The sequence below is a fragment of the Vicugna pacos genome, chromosome 17, assembly GCF_048564905.1.
Source record: "Vicugna pacos chromosome 17, VicPac4, whole genome shotgun sequence".
NCBI classification, from domain to species: Eukaryota; Metazoa; Chordata; class Mammalia; order Artiodactyla; family Camelidae; genus Vicugna; species Vicugna pacos.
This window is the reverse complement of record NC_133003.1, coordinates 38939444-38963823: the sequence shown is the minus strand read 5'-3', so window position 1 is coordinate 38963823 and position 24380 is coordinate 38939444. Positions and strand designations below refer to the sequence as shown.

The window sequence follows — 24380 nt, the reverse complement described above, 5'->3', positions numbered from 1 at the left end:
AAAAATTTGTGTACACTGTGGGTTAGTCTGTTGTGGTACCCAGGTGCCCAGGTTGAAGGTGGAGGAAAGGTGGGTTGACCTATGATGCTCACAAGATTTACAGGAAGGAGCCCAGTTTCCCCTGGGATCACAACTCCTGTGGGAGGACCCACTTTGTCTTCCTTTATCCTTTCTTTCTATTCTTCATTCAAAGAGAAAATTCAGTTGCATCATTTCGAAGTATTCAGTGTGATGTATCCCTCCTGGTTAACATTCACTTCCTGGGGTAGCTGGGCTTTCCTGTGCCCCATCTGCCCTTTGCATTATGTTTCAGTCTCTGGCCTAGGTTCACTTGGACTTGAGTACCCTGTTGTTTTTAACCCCTTACCAGAGTCATAGCATTGAGAGAATGACAGAAAAAGCACTGGGGCCCCTGGGACCAGAATGGGAAGTATGGCGGGCACGTCAGCCCTGTAAACCTACTCTTTACCCCACTCTGTAAATATCTCACAATCTTTTCACAGAAGGTAGTTTGAGAGAGAGTAATTTTGAGCCCTTGTGGAGTTTCAGGCAAGGCATTTGAGACTCAGAGACATTGAATACCTCATCCAAGGGAGCCCAGGTGCAAGGACCGAGTCTAGATATCTCCAGATCCTGCAGGCCGAGCTGCCTGCTCCTCTTGGTGAGGGTCCCAACGATTTTGAATTGCTGGCCAAGCATGAAGAAGAACCATCAACCCGGACAATACAGGTCATTTCAAAGACTATAGGAGAAGACAGGTGCCGTCAGGGCGAGAAGGCTGCCTGCTCTGTGTTGAATTCCTTCTACTTTCTGTAGGAATAAGAACAGTCATGATCAGTTTTGAGCATTTGGGGCTTTACATATAAGTGTTGGGCATTTTAGCAAATGTCATCTCACCTCTCAACTGGTGAGAGGAACGTTTTGACCCTTGCTCCCCTGTCCCTAGGGTTATCCCTGAGAAGTTGAAGGAGATGGGGTGATTGGCTGGGGAGCATGGCCATAAGCAGTGGAAGCAGTATTGAAACCAAAGTTTCCCTCCCTCAAAAGCTGGGGCTCAGCCACACTGGAGGGGGACCTGAATTGATGCTCCTTTTTGGAGATCATTCTCTGTAAGAGGCTTTGCCTGCCACCAGTCAGCAGCAGGTGGTCAGAAAATATGGTAAAAAGGCCATTCCGTGTCTTCTGTAATTCCAGGACAGATTTGTCTCCTCTGGAGGGGGACCTGGGGCAGATTCATAAAATATAAATAAAGGGGGCAAGAGGTTGCAAATTTGCAGAAATCCTGTGCATTGTGTTGTGTCCAAATGTAACCACCAATACTTACCTATGTGAATTAAAAGAATTATTTTCCCTCATGTGGTACCCCTGTGATAGTATATCAGTTCTATTACATCTTCACACACATCAAACCATGGAGGCCCAGAAACAAGCCCTAATAACCCAGTGTCACTTGGAGGGAAACCGCTGGTCTGGTTGTCCTGTCTGCTACATGTGGAAAGCCACATGTGATAAGGATCAGAATTCCTCCATGAGGCTTTCACCACCAGCAGTAGGTGAGGAAATAGACAATCACCAGCCCTTCTTGAGAAAGGCCATACCAAAAATGTTCTGGGAAGAATACATTTTTTTTGCTTTTTTATGCAAAGGACAAAAATAAGGTGTGTAGTTCAGCTTTGAAAAGGTCAGGTGTATGGGAACAAAGCAGACTGCAGTTGAAGTCCTGATCTTTCTGTGATGCATTCCTCAACAACACAAGAAGCGCAAAAGTCTACTTCGGGGAGATCTTTAAAAATGTGTTACAGCAAGGTTGAGTCTTTGTTTCATAGTTCCTTTGGGAGTGTATGTAAAACATTGATGCGTTTTTAAAATACACAGATGCATTTTGGGGTACACAACCACAAGGATGCATCTTTGGATGAATGAGGAAGGCAGTGCCTCTTTTGAGTAAAATATAGAAGCTGCAATGGTAAGCATGCCACATTTCTAGAAAAAAAATTTTGAGACATAAAAATAATAATCCACCTGAAATTTATAAGTGCTGTAAATCTCTCAGATAGGGAAACAGACTTTCTACGGTTTTTAAAATTTTGGAAAATTAAGTAGGTAAAAAAAATATTAAAAAATCAGCAGTATCTCCAAGTATTCTTTCTAGTTCTTAATTATTGGCGTTTTTGAAATGGAAAATCGCTACAGGTCCAATTAGTGAGCATGATTTTGTGCGTGACAGTGTGCTTATTTGAAATCCCTGATTGTAGCCTCCCTAAAACTCTGAGTGGTGAAGGCCTGTGATAAGCTGTCCTTTACAGCTGTGAGAGCTGAGGCTTAGCTGGGCGAAATGACTTGCTGGGGCCACACAGTTTTTTAACTAGAGAAACTGAGACTTGAACCCAGACAGTCTGACCCCAGAGTTAAAGCACCTAATTCCTGGGTTTTCTTGCTTTCTCGTCAGGGTTTAAAAAATTTTTTTTATTATTCATTTCAGAGTAGCCTGGGAGCCCCTTCTTTTAAGGGGAGGAACTCAGACTCAGGCCTCTATTCATTGAAATGACAGATGATCCTTAGTGTAATCGTACTACTTACTGTAAATGGATTTAGATGCTTCTGGCTTAGTGCCTACTGAAGACGACAGAAAGGCTGTTGTATTGGCACATTGATTCATTCATTAAATTGCTCGTTCATTTGTTCTCACAGTAAATGTTTCAGAGTCAGTTACATTCCAGGTATTGTTTCATACTTTGGGTATATAGCAGTGGACAGAACCATTCCCTGGGAAAATGGAAACCAAATAAGCACATGATCTGTCTCATGTTGGTTAGTGATATAGAGAAAGTAAATCAGGGTCAGGAAATGGGGAGTAGTATGACTGAGGGATGTGCAGTTTTTACATTCAGGAAGAAAAGGGCAGTGAGACCTGAGGGAACCATAAGGAAGTCTGCGGGGAGAGCAGAGGAGGTGAACAGCAGATGCAAAGGCCCTGTGGTGAGTGCCCATTAATAAAAAGAAGCCTATCATTCATATTCATCTGTGCTTACATATTCCTTCCTGATTGGACTATCATCCTTTTCTCGGGGGACTACCAATGTCATACTATATTAAATTATAAAGGGCCAGATAATTTAAACAGCACTTCTGGTTCCAAAGAGTCAGTAAACATGGAAGGTAGCACAAAAGACTTATTCAGTGATTCTGCCTCTAAGATACATCCTTTTGTAGCCAACTGAGTGATTTATTTTTAGTGGACTATAGTCTTATCCTAGATATTGGAAACCAAGTTTTGTACGTTCTGCCATGCTGTGGTTATGTTAGGATGAGAATCTGGTCTTCCATCTCTGGTTACCCATTTAGAGCAAATAAAAAGAATTGCCTGTATGATTTGAAAATGAGTAACTTTTGCATCATGACGGAGTAAAACACCCTTGAACTGTTTTCATCTCTCATTTAAAAGGTTCCACATTAGTCCATAAAATGTTATCAGATTCTATATTCTTAAAATTTACTTTACAACACCTTTGCCAGTTGTAGGTATCAGTCCATTAGAAATTGTATTTTCTTGGGGGAAAAGTCTTCTGAAATCCTCAGTTTCTTGCTGGACATTCATAGCAAAATGTATATTAAAACGCTTGTGAATGTGTGCATGCTGACGGCTCTGTGAAAACCTGATTAGCTGGTTTTTGACTTGCTGGATTATTATTTAAAAAAATTTTTTTAAACCATCCTTTCTAGTTAAAGAGAGTATAAAGGCATCAGAAACCCACTCACAGCGTTTCATTTCTGATATCCCTCAACGTGAAATAAACAATTAAACTGATTTGAGTATGAATTGTCTCCAAAATATTTCCTTTCTGCTTGGCAGCCCTGTGCAAAAATTTCTGCCTGGTGCAAATTGAAAGTCTTCAAGTTGCCAGCCTCCCTGAAGAAAGGTTTTGATAATAGGGATGTTGTCAGACCCTTAACTCCGTCGCACACTGCTGGGAGCCTCCGGAGTAATGTTGAATGTAGTTGTCGGGAAGGGAGTCGTTGGCAGCAATGAGCATCCCTGCTTGAGCGCACCCTTTCCTGACGAGGCAGAAAAGGACAGTGGTCATGCAGAGGGTCTCAAAGGAGGTCTTAAATCAGCGGGTAACATGAAGAATGGATGTATACAGGCTGCCAGGGAAGTGGGCACAAAGCTCCTGAATTGTAGAGGGACAGATAATTCTTGTAGGAACACCCAGATGACTGGGGACCTGTTCCTTATGGATCAAACTGTAGCCAAGTGCACTGGGGCTAATAGGAAATGCTGAAATGGAGATATTTTTGGTCTCTATTTTTGCGCTGTTTATGATCTGCCAGCAGAAATATTTCACGACATCAAAGGCATGGCCAGAAAGCAAGAAGATATACGTACACACACGTACACGTACACACACACACACACACACACACACACACCTCCCTTCTATATCTTTCAACCCTGCTATCACATACAGCTTTTGTGGACAGAGTATTGTGTGTTGTTTAGTCTTGGAACTTCTTTTAAAGATAGGACGTCATTTACAATCTTCAGGCCATATGTTTACTCAGAGTTAAGAAACCCGGGCTAATCTTTTTCTATTTTGAGGAGTAATAAATTGAAAAGATAATTACATAATATGGTGCATAATGTAACTCTGGCTTGAGCCATATGTGTTTAATTTTAGAGAAACATGCGTGATGACAGGTTATGAAAGGATGAAACTATTTTAGTCATTTTGAGGATTAGAAGCATAATTTAAAAAAAAATAAATATCCCTTATTTCTCCCCACCCCTTCAGAAAAACAACACAATACACAAACCCAATGAAAAAAACCCTTCTGAAAGCAGTTTGTTTCTGTGGTGGCCACTGGCAAAGAAAATTCAAGTTAGAGGACATATTATTTCCAAGCTCTTGTAAAATTAAATGCAGGCTTCTGTGTGCTGAGGGGAATGGGGTGGCATGTAGTTCCTAATGCAGGAGCAGAGTTGAGTTGCTACATTTAGAATCAAGCCAAAATTTCTCATGTGAATTTCCAATTAGAGACCACACCGGTTATCTTGTTCCTTAGCGTATCTGATGTAAAATGCTTTGGTGGAAGAAACACATGGTCCTTTCCTTTTTCCGCACGCATCCCTTGAGCACCTTTTGTGCCTCAACCACCATACTTGGTATCTAAGATGTAGAGTCAAATAAAATGTTCCCCATAAGGCTGTTAAGCAAGAAGGATTCTCCTATACCGAGACCCACTTTCAGGTGACCTTCAGAAGGTACGCCTTTGACCATGATCCCGGCCCAGAGGCAGAACTGTCAAGTGTGGTAGGCACAATAATGGCCCCCAAAGATGTCTACGTCCTTGTTCCTAGAGCATGAGAATACATTATATGGCAAAGGGGAATTGGGTTTGCAGGTGGAATTAAGGTTGCCTATCACCTGACTTTGTGGGGAGGAGGTTATCCTGGATTATGGCAGTGAACCCAGTGTAGTTACAGGGTCCTTCAAAGTAGAAGCGGGAGACCGAAGGGACAGAACCAAAGGAGAAGGCAGTGGGAGCAGGCTATGCCCAGTGTCGCTGGCTTTGAGAATGAAGGAAGGATTCACACACCTGCGGGCATGTGGGCAGCCTCTCAAAGCTGGAGAAGGCATGCAAGGGAACATTTTCTCCAAGAGCGTCTGGGAGGGGCAGCCCAGCCACATCCTGGTTTGAGCCTGGTGAGATCCATTTTGGCCTTCTGACCTCCAGAACTCTAACACTGTAACACTCTAAGTGTGTACGTTTTAAGTCACTCAGCTTGTGGGTATTTGGTAGAGCAGAACGAGGAAGGTAACACATCAGAGGGGGACCCCATGCCGGGTGTTGTATGGGGACTCAAACAGTTGTTCTCAAACATGGGTGCACATTAGAATCACCTTTCAGAATGCTGATGCCTGGGTCCCAGGCCCCACAGGTTCCAGTCTACATGGTCTGGAGGGTGGCCTGGACATTAACATTTTGCAAGTTCTCCCAGCAACTCAGATGTGCAACCAGAGAAGTGGAACACTGGTTGAAGGGCTGAGCTTTGGCCTCAGATAAACCTGTTCAACACCTGCCTTGGGGCAGAGGGTTGTCTGAGCATGTGACTTGCCTGGCTTGAGTTTCCCCATCTGTGACGTAGGGATGCTGGGACCGTTTGCCTCAGGTTGTGTGAGCCTGACATGCTTGAGGGACCCGTGCCTCTTACGTAGTGATTGCTCGATAGATGGGAGCTGCTGCTTTGACTGCACGAGGATGACTTGGACGCACAGAGCTGGAGCCCTGATGAGTTCACAGTGGGCAAAGAGCCTGGCTGACTTAAATGCCTTGTGCTCACAGTTGCATTCCCAGGTTGCGTCCCTTAGTAGACCCACTCCATGGAGGGTTGAAAGGATCAGAAAAGTAGAGCAGCTCTTCCATAGCGGCCCAGCTAGTAAACCCGAGTCTGACTCTGAGTTAGGGGCTATGTCTGCTTGCCCCTGGGGAGACCTCCGGGTAAGGCTTGGTGGGGGGCAGAGCCGTAGGAAGGTGGAAGCTAGCAGCTCTTGCCTTGGGAGGCATTTCACAGACCGTTACCGGTGTGAGCCCTCGGGCTGGGGGTGGCACTTTGTGCTGGATTCAGTCTCTGCACGATCAGCCGTACTGCCCTGTTGCCTGCCGGCAAGGAACAGGAGGTAGAAAGCCATGGGAATGATGATTCTTCACAGCTACAGGCTGCTTGCCTCTGTCTGCCGTTTAGTCTAATCTCGGGTTCAGTTGATACTATTGATTAGGTTCTTTTCAAAACCGTACGCGGCATATGGGGTGTCTCTGCGTGGGGTAAAATGTTATTCTTCTCATATGCGAGTTGAGAAGAAAAGGTGAAAGTATACAATTAATTTGCCTGCACTTTCTCGCAAATTGTATGCTGGATTTCTGTGAAATGCCGTATGGAACAATATTCCAAGCAAATTATTGTTATTTACCGTGACTTTTGCCTGCGTATTTAAAGTCAACAATTATGTTTCCTTTCTGTACTTAATGGCCTTTGTACAACATTTTTAGAAACCTGGTCAAGTGTCACTAAGAAAACCTGCGCTTTGACCTTGTGATTCTTGGGAAACAAGTTAACAATACCAGGAATAACAACCAAGTCCTGTTTCCAAAAGGAATCTCCCAGCACGTTGGGGTCCCCACACCTGTCCCTTCCTTTATGCTAATTAATTATCTATAGGGCCCTGCCCAAAGTCTCATTTGTTTTGGAAAATATAAGGTCTTTTGTCATCATTGGCATCAGGATTATCGAAAACAAGTAATAAAATTGAATTTCATCATCTTAAACTTTTTTCTTCACATAGCATCCATTTGGATGGAGGAGTTCTGTTGTCCTTGGAATTCTGTCGTTCCTTGGGTCTTTCTCGTAAAGGTGGGACATACATATTTGTATCACATCAGTAATCCTTCTCTAACCCCAGTCCAGACCTTGAAATGGTGCCCTCATTTCTGTGTGGCCCTGTGTGGTTTCGTCACCATTTAGCATCCATCAACCTGAAGGCTTTCGGTGGTAAGCCACATACTTTTGGGAAAACTGTCTCCAGTTTGGAGGTCCAGGCATACTTTCTGTTTTTTCGGGGGCTCCTTTCCTCACCCTGACTGGAACTGAGAAGGTCAACTTATAGTCTGCCATGTGTGAACACACTAGGCTTTTACGAATTTGAAGAGGTCCAACTTCTTTATTCCTAATTTTGAGACACTTTGAATTATGACGTTTCTACCAAAACAAGACAACTCCCCCATCCCCCAAACTAGACTTTCTCTTTCCAGAAACTAATCTGGCTTTGCTTATAAAATCTCTTGTCTAATGAAGAATAGGTTCTGCCTAGTGTTTGTAAGAAGACAACCTAATTGATTGAATGATTTTCAAACCATTTTCAGAGTTAAATGAACAGGGATCTGGAGGAAGAGCCCAGGACCTGTGAAAGCTAGAGGAAAGATTAACAGTCACCTGTATTCTCTCCTCCTTGAATGACAGTTGTTAACTTTCTGTTCTGTTTGCTTGTAGATCTATTGAAAAGGAATAAAACATTTCAGCTATCGCAAGATCCCCTCTATTCCTCTTATTCCTTAGAAGTAAACTCCTTCAGGAGTTTGGAGTGCCTCATTCCATTCCATTTTTGTATATGTACTTACACAGTTAGCCTTTTTTGAGAGTGTTTACTTTGTAAGTTTAGCATCATAATGTATTGTATCTGAATCCATGCTTTTTTACTTAACCTTGATTTTGGGAAAGATAGTGTTAATATATATAGATCTAGCTTATGCTGCTAAAAATCCACACTGTGTCCTGTCACTTGACAATGAATTGTGCTTATTCCTTCCAATGTTGATGGACATTTATAATTTCACTTTTACTGCCATAAACATCTTTGGCCTGTACAAGAGTTTCTTTAAATGCATAGAAGTATAATTACTGGGACAATTACTCAGACTTACTAAGGTGTACTGTTCCCCCGTTCAGAACTCGCTGTCACACCAAGTTGAGGAAGATGTTAATGTGTCAGTCCTCTCCTTGAGGACACTGCAGTCTGGTGAGGAGGTGGCGGAGGACAGTCCTGTCTCCAGAAGAACTGCCCGTTTCAGCTGGACTGCACTGATGCCCTCAAGAGGAGCTAATGGTCCGCTTAGGTCCCTGGTATCTTATAACAGGTGATTCAAGTTGTATTGTGTCCATTCACTTCATCCATTTGAAGAGAAATACCCCACCACATTGATTGACTAGCAAGGGCTTCATCTTCTGTCACAGGTAGTGACGTGGTTTAGAGACGGAAGGCGTCCACCAGTGAATTTAGCAGGAGAGTGGAGGTGGTTAGAGATGGCCGGTGAAGGCTGTCCTGCCATAGGCCTCTTGTTAAGCTTTCTCAGCCATCCCTTTCAAGAGGCTATCAGAACCCCAGAGAGCACTGTTTGAAGCAACAGCACACAAAAATAGAATAAAAGAAAAGAAAAACAGAAGAATAAAAGGGAGGAAGAATTTCTGAGTGAGCGAGGCTTTCTGCGGCTGCTTCTCGTCCTGAGGTGTGATATGTAGATCTTTCCCGTGCTGAGGCCTGACAGCTTGTGGGGACAAGATGAATTTTTCAGTCAGTATGAGAAATGCCATCCTCACCAACTGATACCCTCCCCTGGCAGCCGCCTCGCTCTCTCTCTTTTATCATTCTTCTTGATCCATCATCTCGAGAATGCTAGGAGACAGGAGGAGAATGTAAGTTCCAAATAGGAATTGGTGCCTGTTTTCTATCTTGGTTTATTTTCAAAAACCTTTTTGAACTTTTGAACTGCTGGTCCCCACGGGGCAGTGTGCAGGGGAGTTGATAAATAAAGATAATATTGATGTGAGTACAGTTTCTTTCATATGTAACTGGAGAAGCATGTGAGTTCCAGATAAGCTTTTCTTAGAAAACATTAAATTCTAAATGTCAAAGTTTTTTGAGTGGCGGTAGGGAGGACTCCAGCACCCAAAGACATCCTTAGACCTTAGGCCGATTAAGAGAAAATCAAGCTGATAGCATGTAGGTAAATTGGGCCAAAAGCCCTTCTGTTTTCATTGACTTTTGACTTCCCTCCCTATTACATGTTCTCTTAAAGCCTCTGTTTAATACTGTAACTTTACCTTCTCTTTTTGTCTCTAATGGTCACTTTCTAATTCCTCCTCCAATAGATTGAAAAATGGGGGTGTCTACATCTTATACAATGTGTACCATGGAGATGGGAGTTTATTCTTTGCTTAACAAAACTTCTAGGGAAAAAAATTGAGCCTTCGTTCCTTCCCAAGCATCTTTTGAAAAATCAGAGGTTTTGTATTCAGGTAGAAGTAAACATGAAACAATAATTATATGTAAATTAATAAAACAGGAAAGACTTTATAAACACCCACCCTAGATAAGTACCTGATTTTTAGATTTTTTTTTTTTGCAATTTTGAAATAAATGGTTTTATTGCATTTGTACCAATCCTGGGTTGCATCAGCTAGGTGATGATATTGACAAGATTTACCCCAGTATTACAGACATAATCATAATATTTCACTTGCTTGCCAAAAAGTGTTTTTAAATAACAAATTCAGCCTCTGACCCTTGCAGGAAAACATACACTGCCAAGTGCAAGGTGAAAACTGAGAGTTCATCATATAAAAAAATGTTCCATCTTAGTAAATCATAGTCATAATTGTTAAAATTAGATTAAGTAGATTTGCCATCAGTATTTCCAATTTCAACGTTTTGCCACTGTGTCTCCATCTTAATAATGTTTGGATTCACAGATCAACATGGAACACAGTAGGCATTTTATTAGTTTGTTGAATTAACAAACAGGGAGATTTCTAAATGACTTGATTCAAAGCTTAGCTCCTGTAGAGATTGGACGGTGAAATGAAAGTTTGTCAGAAGCGGGGAGGTTGAAGTGGCTGACTGAAGTTTTGTACGAGAAATGATTTTGCTCTTTCTAAAATTTGACCCTGCTACCTTCTGATTCATTTTACTCACATGTCTTAGGTGGCTGCATTTCAAGCAAGGAGACTTGTTGGAAACTTGGTCAGAGAGGATATTCCATCACGTTCCATCTTGGTAGGCGGCAGATTATTGAAGATTTCACACCCCCGACCCCGTTGTCACTAGTGCCTCACCCTGGGTGGATGTTAGAGCTCTGGTCTGTGCAGAATCAGGCATCTGATTTTTCTTGATGTTGGAGAAATGTGTGGGGTTTAGAACTTCAGGAACATCCAAATAGTTTTTCTCTTTGAAACCTGCTGGAATTTCTTATTCCTAAACTGCACAGTGAGGGAGGTGGTAGGAATCACAGTAAGTGACACATTTTCTTAATTAATTCTCTGTTAGTTTTTTCCTTCACTATTTGGGGTCCTTAGAGAATGCATCCCATTGTGAAGTTGTATGAGTCCTATACGAATGTGTGTATGTGTAAACATGCACACCACATATGTCTACATAGTGTATGCACATTGCATACATGGATAGAATGCACACACATGCACAGTACATGATAGCCACATGTGCATACCAAGGTGTACTTGTGTGTAGGTGCACACATGCACGCAGAGCACATCTAAGGTGGTTCCCTTTCCTAAACCTCAAATAACTCAGGTTTCTTTCCTAACACGTAAAGTCCCTTCTACAAAAAGTTGAAAAATAAATATTATAATCAGCGAGGCATCACAAATAACTTTTATATCTCAATCAAGCTATAAAATGCTTTTTTATTTTTAAGTAGATAGGGGAATAAAATAGCTGCGTAGTTCATAAAGTGGTATGCCATTACTGCATGCTGTGCCCAAGAATTACACCAGCCTTTCACACTCATGAAGTAAAAGCGGATTAGAACTGTGATCAATGTATTATCCTATATTTCTTATTGTGCTTTCTCTCTCCTTCTTGAGCACCTTTGTAGACTAAATGGCTACTAATGACATAATTACAATTGTTTGTCACCAGCATAATGCGTGATTTCCGATCTCATCATGAAGATGTAAGTTAGATAAAGGAGGAGTTTTGGCAGGAAGACAAAGTGCAGTGATTTATTAAAGGCCAGATGTGGTTGTTAAAAGCTTTTCTACACAAGACGCAATTGAGTGATGGGAAATAGGAATGAAATCGTTACGCACAGCCAGCCCGTGGTTCTTGGTGTGGGTGACACAGTTGCTCATGGAAGCATGACAAATGAGCCCCATGTTTTATTGTTGTGTACTAGTTTTATGTTGGAATTTAAACAGGGTGAGAAAGGTTCACATTAGCTTACACCGGCCAAGTAGGTGTTTAAAGGAAACTAATGAGACTTAAAGGGCTGGCGATATTTTCAGTTTGCTTAGTGCCTCATATCAAGAACTGAAATAGCGTATATTTCTGTCAAGTTTCAAAGAGGGAAAATCCCAACACTGTCAAAAGAGACCCAGAGAGAGAGAGAGAGGTTAATATGAGAATTCAGAGAAATCAGAAGCAAGTGGAGACAAGATATTACTTAAGCACTGTTGACATACATATTGTACACATCGACTTGACATATATACAATCAGATTAGATAGATGCTTCTAAGGAAGAGGAACAATTTCTGGTTTTCGTAGTATTTGCACACATAAAGCTCTGCTAAAATAATGTTAAGACTCTGGAGTGATGGAACCAATGAGTGGTTCAAAGAGTGTTTTTGAGCTTTTGGAGGAGGAAAGAGGGAAAAGAAGAAGAAAATGGTTATGTATATATATTTTAAATTTTATTTTTATTGAAGTGTAGTTAATTTACAATGTTTCATGTGTACAGCAAAGTGATCCAGTTATGCATACACATACGTATACATACACTTACTATGTTTTAAAGCCATTCTGTGGTCTCAAAGTGCCAATCTGTTTCTTTTTTTCCTCCTTCCTTCCTTCTCTTTCTTTCTCCCTCTCTCTACCTCCTTCGAGCTCTCCTGTCTCTTCCAGGGTAGATAACAAAATTACGTTAAATGGTTTAAATGAAAGACTTAGAGTTTTTTAGATTAACTCCATTAAGCCAGGAAGAACTTTGGAGGGGTGTTCATAATACTGTGACCTGCCCTGTTCTGTCAGTGGAAACTCCAAGGTCCTCTTCTGGTTTTCTCTCCCAATTTCACAGACTTGATGCTGTTGTAAATTTTCTGTAGTTGGTGATTCCATGTGTATTTGTAGTATTACCTACTTAACATTTATTTGCCCGTGTCTAGAGGCAGAAGCTGCATCACTGAGCCTGTCCATTACCTGGCACAGAATATACATTGGAGCAGTATTTGTAGAATGAATCAAAAGGACTACATGCATAATCGCCTACAATTCAGGATATTGCTTGGAGAACGCTAGCAAATCCAGGCAGATGAAACTTTCCCAAACCATCAGTACTCATTCACACAATTCATGCAGCAGTTTAGATGGCCCCCTTGCCATCTCCTTAAAGTTTGAAGCCTTAGAACCCAGGTTAGATCAAATCCCTTCCAAGTTGATTTTTGCCTCCCAGGCACTCATCATGCAGTTCCAGGGACTGCCACTTGATGGCTCATACCCGACCCTTGGACAATTTAAAGAATAAAGTCAGAAAAAATACACAAGTTTTCTCCAACCCTTGACTCTCTCTCTTCCATTTAAAATACATGTCCTTCATGACTCATATATTAGATTTTATAAAAAGGTAAGTAAAAATTGAAATGCAGGGAGTAACAGTTCAAAGAGATGAAGAGCTGTCTTGATGGGCAGTCAAGGGGGATCCCTGCACAGCAGCAGCACTGGTGCTCAGAAGGGCCCTGCTTGCACTCAGATGCTCTGCTGCTGCCATCTTGAAATTGTTTACGGTTTGGGACAAGGAGTCTCTCATTTTCATGGTGCACTGGGCCCTCAAATTACATAGCTGGTCCTGCCTGTGGGTATTTTTCTCTCTCGCATCGTAGTCCTGTGTGACTTTTCAGTTGCTGACTTTCCTTAACTGCCCAGAATTTGTTACTTGAAGCCACCTTGCCTCAGGCCTGATCTTCCCTGACCATATGGCTCCTAAAGGGTTTACTGAGTGCTTGGTAGGAAGCCTGTCCTCACTGGACATGAGCAAACGGGATAAGAGCTTTGGCTTGGAGTCAGGCTTGTGGCTTCAAATCCTGGCTCTACCAGGGGCTGGTTACTTAAACTTTCCAAACCCAACTTCCTCATTTACAGAAAAGGAGATGATGGTAGTGTGCCTGCCTGCCTTGTAGGCTGGAAGTGAGGATTAATTGAGATAGTGTGTAGAACAAGCTTCCCAGATGCCTGGCTCAGCAGGGAGCATTCCATCACTGCCAGGCACTGGTGCGATCTGGAAGCACCACATTTCTGGCTGCACCTGACACGCAGTGAGCTTCCTGCCCTTTGTGGTTGTTGCTCCACTGAAGTTGCAGGAGTCTCACCGTGCTTTGATGCTGTGACGTGCCAGCGCTCAAGGTTCCCTGTCGCCTGGTACCGAAGTTCAAGGGAAGACTTGACTCAGCTCTGCTCACTCCCTTTTCCTAACTGAAGCCCATGCTGCTCCCTCTCCTCTCTGCTTCCTCCTTTATGTCAAATGATTAACACGAAAAGGATTTGTGTAACTAAATTCGGCATTTTGTAACCCATTTCTGTTTCCCACTGGTTCAAAGATGTCTCTTACTCAGTACATCATTAAAGGCACCAACCTCTTTTCTACAGAGCATTTAGAACACATTTGGAAACAACTAAGTAATTTACAAATAACCTCTCCCTCTCCCTCTCCCTCCTCCACTCATTCAGGAAATTTGTAAAACATTGGCCATATCAAAGGAACTTGTGTTCTTAGGGAGAGGGACTATGTTATTGGAGACTGATACGATGTGATCCATCCATTTATCTAACACATATCTCTTAAAGACTGTCATTGTGCCAGACGATGTGGTAATTACTGGGAGTGTAACTGTTTGCACCACCACAAAGAACGTTGCTTTTGTGAGGCTGATGTTCTAGTCAGGTTGGATACCGGACACAGTGAAGAATGGTATCAGAGAAAAGTGCTGTGCGGAGAAATAAAATGAGATGATGGAATAAGAGTGCCTCTGGGCCATTTTAGAGAAGTTAGCCAGGGAGAGCTTCTCAGAGGAGGTGACATTTGAACTGAGGTCTGAATGGCACGAGGGAGGCAGCCAGGAGAAAGTTGGAAGGTAGGCATTCTAGACTTAGGAACAACAATGACTTGCCATGACTTGGTGGGTTTGAGGAAGAAGACCAGTGTGGCTGGAGGGAGGTATGAAGGTGGAGAGGAGAAGTCTGTTGAGCATGAGAACTGTCTGGGGCCTAATCTTGGACTCTGTAAGGCAGAGTCATGTGGTCCCTGAGCTTTATTGCTCTGACTGTTATTTTCAAGCTGAAAGGGAACGAGGAATCTCTTCAGTCATAAGCTGAATAATTCAATCAGTGAAGCATTCTCCAGGTGTTTCCTGGGGGAGAATGGATGATTTTACCTGGATTTATCTACTTTATTCTCTAATTAAGAGGCATAACACTCTCAAAAGGAGCACTGGAATTAGAGTCCCAAGACAAGCCTTAACTCTACTGGGACAAGATGTTTCATTTCCCTGCTAAGTCTTTTCATGCATAAGACAGATAATGCCTTTGACACCACCTTGGAATAATGAATTAATGACTTAGGGCTTGTGGCAACTACTTGACAAATGCAAAATCACAGACGAATATTCAGTATTATTATTAATAATCCTTCATTTGATCACCTTACCTACTGAAAACACCAAATTTTCTTAGTTATAAAAAGTGCATTTTTCTATCCATTAAAGAGTTTTTACATTACTTATGGAGGAACCTAGCAGATAAGTTCGTGATGGAAACAGTTACCTTATTCGTTAAATGGTTCCCAGGTACTGGTTCACCCTCTTAGGTAACCGTTTGACCATCTCTGTTCCAGCCTGGGATGTTAGAACAAAAGACCAACCACCTATGGAATTCTGTCTCCTAGATTTCTTGTCTCTTAACTGGACTGACTGTGAAAAATGGGAAAACTTAAAATACGGGTTAGCCATTGGTTTTAAATAACTTGCCTTTAAAGAGGATTCACCAGAGTTCTTAGAAGACAGAACTCCTATACCTCCAAAAATCACTGCTGATCACCTTGGATTTGGGCTTGTGGAGAGGAGCAGTTTACGAACTGTTCTTTGGGAGCTGGTAGTTCGTGTGGAAATTTGGTCCCTGTAGTTGGCATTTTTGATACAGGGGTTGACTTTTGTCTCTGTCAGCTTCTAAGAATCTCTCAATCTGCCCAGTAGGACATTTGTATTTGTCAAAGAGTCGGATGGGATAACAGATTCCGTGGGTCCAATTCTCCACAGTTAGTTTTCAGGAGCCATGTAAATGGCCCCAGGGTATTTCAGTTTTAAAATCTTACACTTCTTTGATTTCATAGACACTCCTTGGGAAGATAATCTCAGATTACTGGAAGACTTTATTGTTAAGTTTTAGAGAATTTTGCATTCTGCTTAGAAATCATTTTTAAGTTTTATTAGAACATTTACTAGCACTGGCGCTAATTATTTTAAATATGACCCTGGAAATGGGCTATGTCAGCTTGAAAAGACTATTTTTAACAGAATTTGGTTTTAGAGGCAGGTTTTATAGACATTATAGTAATACCATTGTTACCTAATTAGCATCCACTGTGCAAATGTACATGGTATTAGAGAGGCAAGTATACATAAAATTATAAATTGTGACATTTTATGAGTTTTTTTTTTATCATGAGTCTTATACAGTCATCATTACTTAACAGTGTGAAATGTGGCCTTAGACATTACATCATGTAAAGATCAGGAGACAAAAAAAACTGGGGATCAATTTTTGATTATAATAAAGTTTTAGTATGAGGCATTTCTGAATATGTGTCACGATTATGAGTCATGAATTTCACACCAAACCTGACCTATTATGATTATGTTTCTACTTCAAGGGGTTTTCAGTATTTAAATTCTGAACCTAATTCTAAGGTTTCAGAATGATTCACATTCAAATCTACTTTTATGTTTCATAATTAAATAAGAAAATATTGCTTATACCTACATTTTTACTATTCTTGGACATATTATAATTATTTCTTTAATTTCACCAATAAAATAGCCCGTTTCTTCATTAGTAAATTACAAGGCTATCTTAATAAAAAAAAAATTAGTTTGAATGTGGCTTGCCATCTCAAATAGTCATTTCAGTTTGGAATTTTCTCACTTCTTTCATTAGTCCTTTTTGTAAAATGTGAAGATACTTTCTAGGTAAATTAATCCCTTCTAAGCGGTAAAAGAACTTCCTTTTTGGAAAGAGTTATTAGAGTCTTATTCTTTATAATCCTAAATACCACTTGTGTTAGAGTGAACAATACATGAAAAAATTATACTAGTTAAAAAAAGAATGATTACGACCTAGGGCAAGTACATTTCAATTATATGTTCGTGGAAAAGTGAGCTTTCTACTGGGAAACGCGTGATGTAGATGCCCATGAAATTTCCAAAGTTTAAGTATTTTTGTAAATTAGGTTGTTCCTAGTTAAACAGGTGGCTTTAAAGGCTGGTTTCACTGTTGTTTTAATCATAGTTTAGTTACCATGGAGAAATATGCAAGTTAGCATTTATACACAGAAGTGAAATTTATGCTGCATAGATAATAGCCTAAATTTAGCTTGACTTAAGTTTACCACTTCCTTTTTTTTTCAACCAAAAAGAATAATAATATATCACATATATCCATTAACAAGTTAATTTCTTTAAACACTACTGTCATATTTTTAGAGAATTTCTTTTCTTAAGCATCACTGGACACTTCTGTCAACGTGACTTCTTCCCGTGTGAGCAGAATATAGCACATTACATTTGATTTGCTCTAATTGTGTCACTCTTAGGTTTAATAAAAGGCTTTGCTAAGTTTAAGATCAGTCATGTGATGAAAAACTAATGTTTGGACACATAGTCTCGTCTTTTTGGGTTTTGCCAAGGACTGTTATTTTATACTGAAAATCTTCAGAAAATGTACAGTGGTGGGTGATGAGACCGACCTGGTTTCAGAGCCCAACAATAGTTTGGATGACCATTTGGCTGGATTTTCCGAGACAGGCCTTCATAATGTACTGTTTCAACATTAATGGCCTCTTAGCTGGATAATAGATTTTTCAGCCTGAATTAAGAGATTTCGTCTGTGTGGAATCCAGCCGCTGGGAGCTGCCTTTCCTGCCATTTGCTCTACCCAGTACCTCAGAGCGAAGGCTAAGTTTTCAAGGACAAATGTAGTAAAAGTGTCCTCATCCAACACGAGGTCCCCCAGCACGGAGAGAGAGCAGCAGATCCCTTTCAACACCAGCTGTTCGCACAGATATAGATTGCTGCAGTGAAATTTTCTTAATATAATTCAGAAAGCTCTAGAGAATTCTCCAAAACAACTGTGCCAACAAGGAAAATGTTGAATTTTTCATCAGCTGCCCAATGCTGAGAGTTAGTGGGCAATCCGTTCATTCATGACCAGATGTTCAGTGTGGTAACACTCTGCAGTTAACTTGAACCCTGTGGCCTGTTTACCATTGGCTACAAGGACATTGGCAGCAAGCTGGCATTGGAGAATTGAGGCCTGAACGAGCAAAAGACCGGAGTGTGTGTCTGTGGCTTCCTGGTTTTCACCAGCAACCAGACAAGGTAGGGAGTGATGAAAGAAGGGAACGCCGTCACATCCATCATCCCGGAGGCACAGAGAATTTGCCGTAGGATTGTGTCTTGGGGGAACAGTTGGCAAATTCTTACACTCCTTTTTATTTGGGAAGAAAGGCAGTCTTTGTTGGATAGATTTTTTTTTTTTTTCAACCTGTGTCTGAACCATCAAACTTTTTGTGGTGGGGCATTAAGCGTGGGTGGTTAAGACAGTAAGAAAAAGGTTTCTAATTTTAAACTGGAGGAAGTCAATAAAGTTGACTCTTAATATTGAAACCTTACTAGGTCCAATCTGGAATTGGAAATATGTGATATTTTTGCCCTGGGTAAACTTTATTTTTATAGGTGGGAAATATTGAGATCTTCCATTCATATAGATTCACCATTTCCTTCATAGACGTGTCTTCAGCCCCTGACATTTCTGTGAGCTGTTTTAAGTCTTAGTCTTGGGGAAAGGGGGGACTTTAATAGAGAAGGGGTTTTTGAAGAAACAATAGAATTTTCCACCCTGAAAAGGAATCTTCCTCAAAGTGATGAACTGTGTTTGATTCTGGAAGTGAGTGTGCCAGGCACTGAGAGGCAGAATTTCATAACATCTAGTTTGTCTAGGATGGAGGACTTTTCTTCCTACCTCCATGGCGCTGCATGGTAATTTTTTTTTTATTGTAGTAAAATGTGCATCACATGCAATTGACCGTTTTAACAAACTGCAGAATAATTTTAAGTATTATTTCAGAGCAGTATGGGCAAAGGAAAGAAACAAATCTTCTGATTTGACCATTTTTAATTTGGGGCTTAAACAGTGCCATCCCAATAAGAAATGGGCCTTCATTTACTTGAAATGAGAACAGAAAGTCATCATGGAATAAACGTTTTGCTTTTTGGAGACAGGGGCTGTTTTCTCTTCCTATAGATTTCCTGACTGCCCCTGCCACATCCTTAGTGACACCCGTCCGTGGGGGCACAAAAGGGAACTTGAAGGGTCTTTGGAGCAGCAGAACCCTTGCAATAATGATATTTGTTTTGGCAGCACTTTCTGCCTTTGGTTTACAAGGTTGCAGTAAACACTTCCTTTGCATTTCCTGCTTACAGAGAAAGTGGGTTACATGTTGCAGTGAGATATGGAAATTTCTCAGGACTCTGGGGAAACCTGCCTCTCCCCTGGCCCTTTGAATCACACCAAAGGAATCTGTGTTTCATTTGTCTGGGTGGTTCCCCCCCTACCCCGCCCTTTTCTTTCTGAAAAGTCCCTTGGCTTGTTGACTTGGAAAAAGCAGGTTTTGCATTACAGCAGGTACTAACATCGGGCTGCAGGGACACGCTGTTTTCTGGGATGCTAACTTGCTGATAGAAAAGCGAGAACCAGTTTACAGTAGCTCTGACACCACTGTTACCTTTCTTCAGTCCTCTCCAGCTGCTCCCAGCCCTTCGGATGCCTTCGCCGTGCACACAGTTTGTTCTTGGGTGTGAAAGCAAACAGTATTTGAGTTGGCAGCAACTTCTCTTTCAGTGGAGTTTGCTGCCTCGGCAAGAAACCGCAGCGTGAGCTTTCTGCTGCTGAAGGTTTCCACTGGCAGGATGGCCTTTTCCCACATTTCCTTGGTTTAAGGAAACAGATTTTTGAACTTTTTTTTTTTTAAAGACAAAATGCCAACATTTAACAGCTGGAGTTAGTATATAATTTATGGTTTTCACTTTATGTTCTTGTGGATGTATAAAAATGAAAAATCCACAAGTATTGTTAAGTTATGCAAGTTTTTGCAAAAAGCATGATTAAAAATAGACCCTCTGTTATGAGAAATTCAAGAAAGTCATTGTTACCCAAACAGGTATTCTCAATTATTCTATCTTTAATGGTTTTTAATTGTTATAATTTACTCATATTCTATTACATCTCTCAGAGGAGATGTTTCTGAAAGCTCTTTGTTTTTCCTTTGAGAAACAGGTAGGAATTTGTTCAGTTGAACCTCTTCAGCTTTTTTTTTCCCCCAAATTTTATTTTTTAATCTTTTTACATGTCAGCCCATTAATCCTCACTTTTTAGGTAACCCTTCTTGTCCCAGTGGTTTTGTCTGGAGAGTCTTAACTGGAGAAAAAAATCAGACGTAGACCTGCTACCTGTCAAGGTGAGTCTTTGCCAACGAGGACTCGTGTGCCTCTCGTGGGAGTTAGCCTGGCCTTTGTTAACGCCACAGCATCTCCTTTTAAGGCGAGCTTCAGTTTTTGTATATTCCCTTTAGGAGAAATTTATATCCACACCTTACAGATATAGCCTGTAAATTCCTTATTGGCTGGAAGCCTTGCTAAATTGGTAACATATCAGAATCAGGAAACAAATGAAGTCAACCAATAAAAGAAAAAGTGTCGGAACGTTGCCTCCAGATAGGTAGTATGTTTGCGCTGTCAATACACAGAGACTGGGGGTTTTGTTGTTATTTCTTTTTCTGTTTATAGAGGTGAAGGTTCTGAGAACCTTTCTTCACATCCCCAAAAGCCACACCTTTAATTAAAAAGTAGCTCTAACGTATTTGTTTTCCTGATTTCTCAGAAAATAAAATAGGAAGTGAAAAGGCCGTCCTCCTTGGTACCGTGTGTTACTGTAAAGATCATTCGATCTGCACATTAGATTTAGGGTCAGAACATTAGCTGTGATGAATAACAGGGGACAAAATTTTTCTTTTCTTTTCAAGGATAGTGGCAGTTAATCATTTTTATCTGCCCGCTTTGTAGACTTGATTAGATTTATTATGTATGCCACATGTTTATGGCATTTTTATTATATGTTGTTAATTTGTTGTAACTGCCACCACTTTTTTTTTTTTTTTGCTTCTTCCCTTTTCTCCCTGGAGGACCCTTGAAAGCATCTAAGTGTCAACTCTTACTTTGTGCTTTGGGAAACTTTAATTTTTAGCATTAAAAAAGGTGTAACAGTCTACCGGTTAAAAAATTACCAGTGTTACAGTACGTCTCCACATAAAAGGAAAATTTGCCGTTGTATTCCATTAAACACTTATGTTTTTTGTTGTTGTGCTACATTATTTGGGATGGATTTAAGGAACACACATTTTTCAAAACACTTCATCTGAAACCCAGAAGGGAGAGCTGTTGAACATGCACTCAACTGCGATTTTCTTTATTACTGGAAAGTCATATACGTAGTTTGCAAATCACTGCTAGGTAAGCCAGTTGAGACGTGCATCACTTCATCAGCAGCAAAACATTTCAGCTGCTTAAAAAGTTAGGCAGTCGAATGATGCATTTTAGAACAACACACTCTTTTTTAGCTTACTAGCTCTCAGAATGGATATGGAATCTGTTAAATATAGAGACAATTCTTTAAATAAGGCCGACAGTTAAAATTGGGAAGCAGGAGAATTAGATTGGAAATGATTTACGATGAGTCTACAGGACATTCAAAAAATAAAGTTAGAAAAGGAAATCCACTGGCTGCGTTGGCTACATCACAGCAGAGGATTTTTACTTTTCCTCCCTTTTGAATTGGCTGGATATATAGGCAATGCACAGAAACAGACTTTCAGGCGGAAAAATTGACAGCGTTTTTCTTTTTACTGTATTTTCTGGCATTGGTTTGGTATTGGCATTCTGAGTCTCTGACTATAACTAAGTCAGTTTCTTGTTTTGACAGTTAAAAAGTTTTGCAAAACAGAGAACCACCCATTCTCTTAAGAGCATTAGACGTTGGAATAAATAGAAGCTGGACTGAACAGCAGCTTTGTTTTTGTCATGCGTCATGAGCATATGGGCCTTAATAAATACCATTTGAGGATGACACAGGTGTGGTTATGGAGCTTATAATATGTAATCATCACAAATGCAGCTGCCGCTTTTAAGAGTTAGTATACATTGGTTCATACTCCACTACAAGAAGTGTATACATTTCTGTGGAACAAGCAATATGAATTTAGAGGGACAGATTACAGGCAGTATTAAGTCCTTTAGGTCAGAAATGGTTCCACTGACAGCTAAAGCTTTTACTTACGCTGACTTTTTAAAGCATTTGAAATTTTTCCTTGTAATGGAAAGAGAAAAAGCAATACAATTTTAGAAATTTTAGTTAGAAATTCATTAATTGTTTCAATTATACAAGTTAACCAAGAAAAATCTGTTTGTTTACTGACTAGTAGTAGAGGAGTTCAGGGGATCAAGTTATTAAGCCAGATTCTGACTTGAGTGTTATAGGAGCTGCACGATGCCCTACAGTCTGCATGAGACGATCATTCAGTGCCTTCCCCCTCTGCCCCATTCACCGTTTAGCTCAATATGTGTTTAAAATTGCCATAGGCAATTCTGAGAAAAGAAAATTCATACTCAAATGCCGTACTTAGGAATCTAGTGCTAAGAGAAACGAGATCTTTCTTTCCCCACCTGGAGAATTTCAGCTACAGCTTGCTGAAGATATAAACTTTAGATATTTGGGTTAGTTAGGGGAAGAGAGATGTTTTTCTGGCTCTTGGAAACAGTGAATATGCAACAGGGACCAAAAAGCTTGGTACTTAAGGAGAAAAACAAATAATTCCCTTTGGCTGTCATGTAGAATTCCTAAAGGAGAAGAGAGAAAATTAGTTGGGAAGGAAGTTGACATATGAGCAGGCAGGACTTCAAATTTAGGTTAAGAAGCAAGGAGTTTATTCAGTAACATCAGTTAATACCAATGATAGCAGACAACATTTGTTATGGGTAAGGCATTAAGCATAGTAGTTTACAGTTCATTACGTTTTACTCCTCGTCAGCATCCAAGGAAGGGGGTACTATTATTATCCATAGTTTACCATACAGATGAGAAAGTTGAGTCTTGGAAAGGATAAGCCGTCTTACCCCAGCACAGAGTAGTGAGATGGAGCCAGGATTTCCAGTTGGTCCTGTGACTCAGGGACCAGCCTTTTGAAGTTCCTGACTGCACAGCCAGTGGGCATGAGCACAGGAGTCGTTCAGTCAGAGCCGGGCTCCAGAACAGTTTATTTGTCATCAGTGCATAGAATATAGTGAAGAGCCCGAATTCGGGGAAATTGTGAGGAGCCACAGTCAGAGTCGTCAGTAGGGCAGTTGAAGGGATTGGAAAGGAGATGCCAGAGGGATCACAACACCCTTGAAGTTACATCGACTGGACTTGATGTGAAAGAGAGGGATGTTTGGAAAGTCAGGCTGGTTTTCCCAACACTTGTTCCCAGAAGAGGAGAGAGGGCAGGCCGGGAGGCGGCGAGCTGAGGTTTGGGTGTCATTTGAGGGGCAAGTGTCAATCTCAGGTGGAATCTTTCTCAAAGATGATGAGATGCATGTTGAACATAAGGCTGAGGCAGTAGTTGGGCTGGAGATGTGGATTTGAAGCCAAGGACATGAGTATAGAGAGGGAGACTGGTACGTTTAATTAAGGCGGGGAGAAGAAAGAGTGGCTGGAGAAGGCGACCAGGAAATAAATCAGCCTTAGGAGATAAAGAAAAATCTTTCTGCACATTGAAGATGACAGATTTGTAGGCCATGCTTCAGACACATACCTATACATATTCATATTTGTATACATATTCATGTATATATTTATATACGTACTCCTATATGCATTCATATGTATCAGTGTGTGTATTTGTATATGTATCGTGAGCATGCGCCGTTCCCTTAAGCACACATATGTAGACTTGGGAGCCTTTCCCACCTCAGTGAGCACGTGGGAGAGGAAGAAGGGTGGGCTAGGTACCACTCTCTCCCGTGGGCCGCCCACTGAGGAGGGTCTGCTCCACAATGCTGCAAGTAGAGAGCGGTAGAGGGAAGACGGAGTTTACTTCTGGAGTGTGTGAGGTTCAGACCGACACACAGAATTTTATCCCCCCCTCCCCCAAACACATTCCAACACAGAAGCCGGGCTGCTTTAAATGCTATAGTAAATGCTAAGTGATCTATAATAGGATTTTACAGAATTCAGCAAGATTACCATTATGTCGTGAAATATGGGCTAAGAGTGTGGTCAATAAATGTGCTAACTTTTCATTTGGGGTGATGTTTTTCTCCTTTGAAAATCCTTTCATCTGTTGAAATGCAGATGGGAAGCTCTTGGCTTTCATTGCCCTGGCCAGTGCAGAGTGGCGGTTAAGAATTTTTTGGCTTTCCTGCCTTGGACCTCTTCTTAGTTACTAATAAGGTTAACA

At 41.0% G+C, this 24380-nt stretch overlaps 1 protein-coding gene across 11 annotated transcripts in view; it reads left to right on the top strand.

Moving 5' to 3' along the window:
* Positions 1-24380, top strand: part of FOXP1 (forkhead box P1) — a 560221-nt gene that overhangs the window by 153967 nt on the left and 381874 nt on the right. The window contains exon 1 of one of the 11 annotated variants that reach the window (XM_031686309.2): positions 20267-20348. The exons of the other annotated variants lie outside the window; for them this stretch is intronic. The gene's annotated coding sequence lies outside the window, so the exon portion shown is untranslated. Of the gene's footprint in view, positions 1-20266; positions 20349-24380 lie in introns of those variants that run through there. 11 annotated transcript variants of the gene reach the window in all.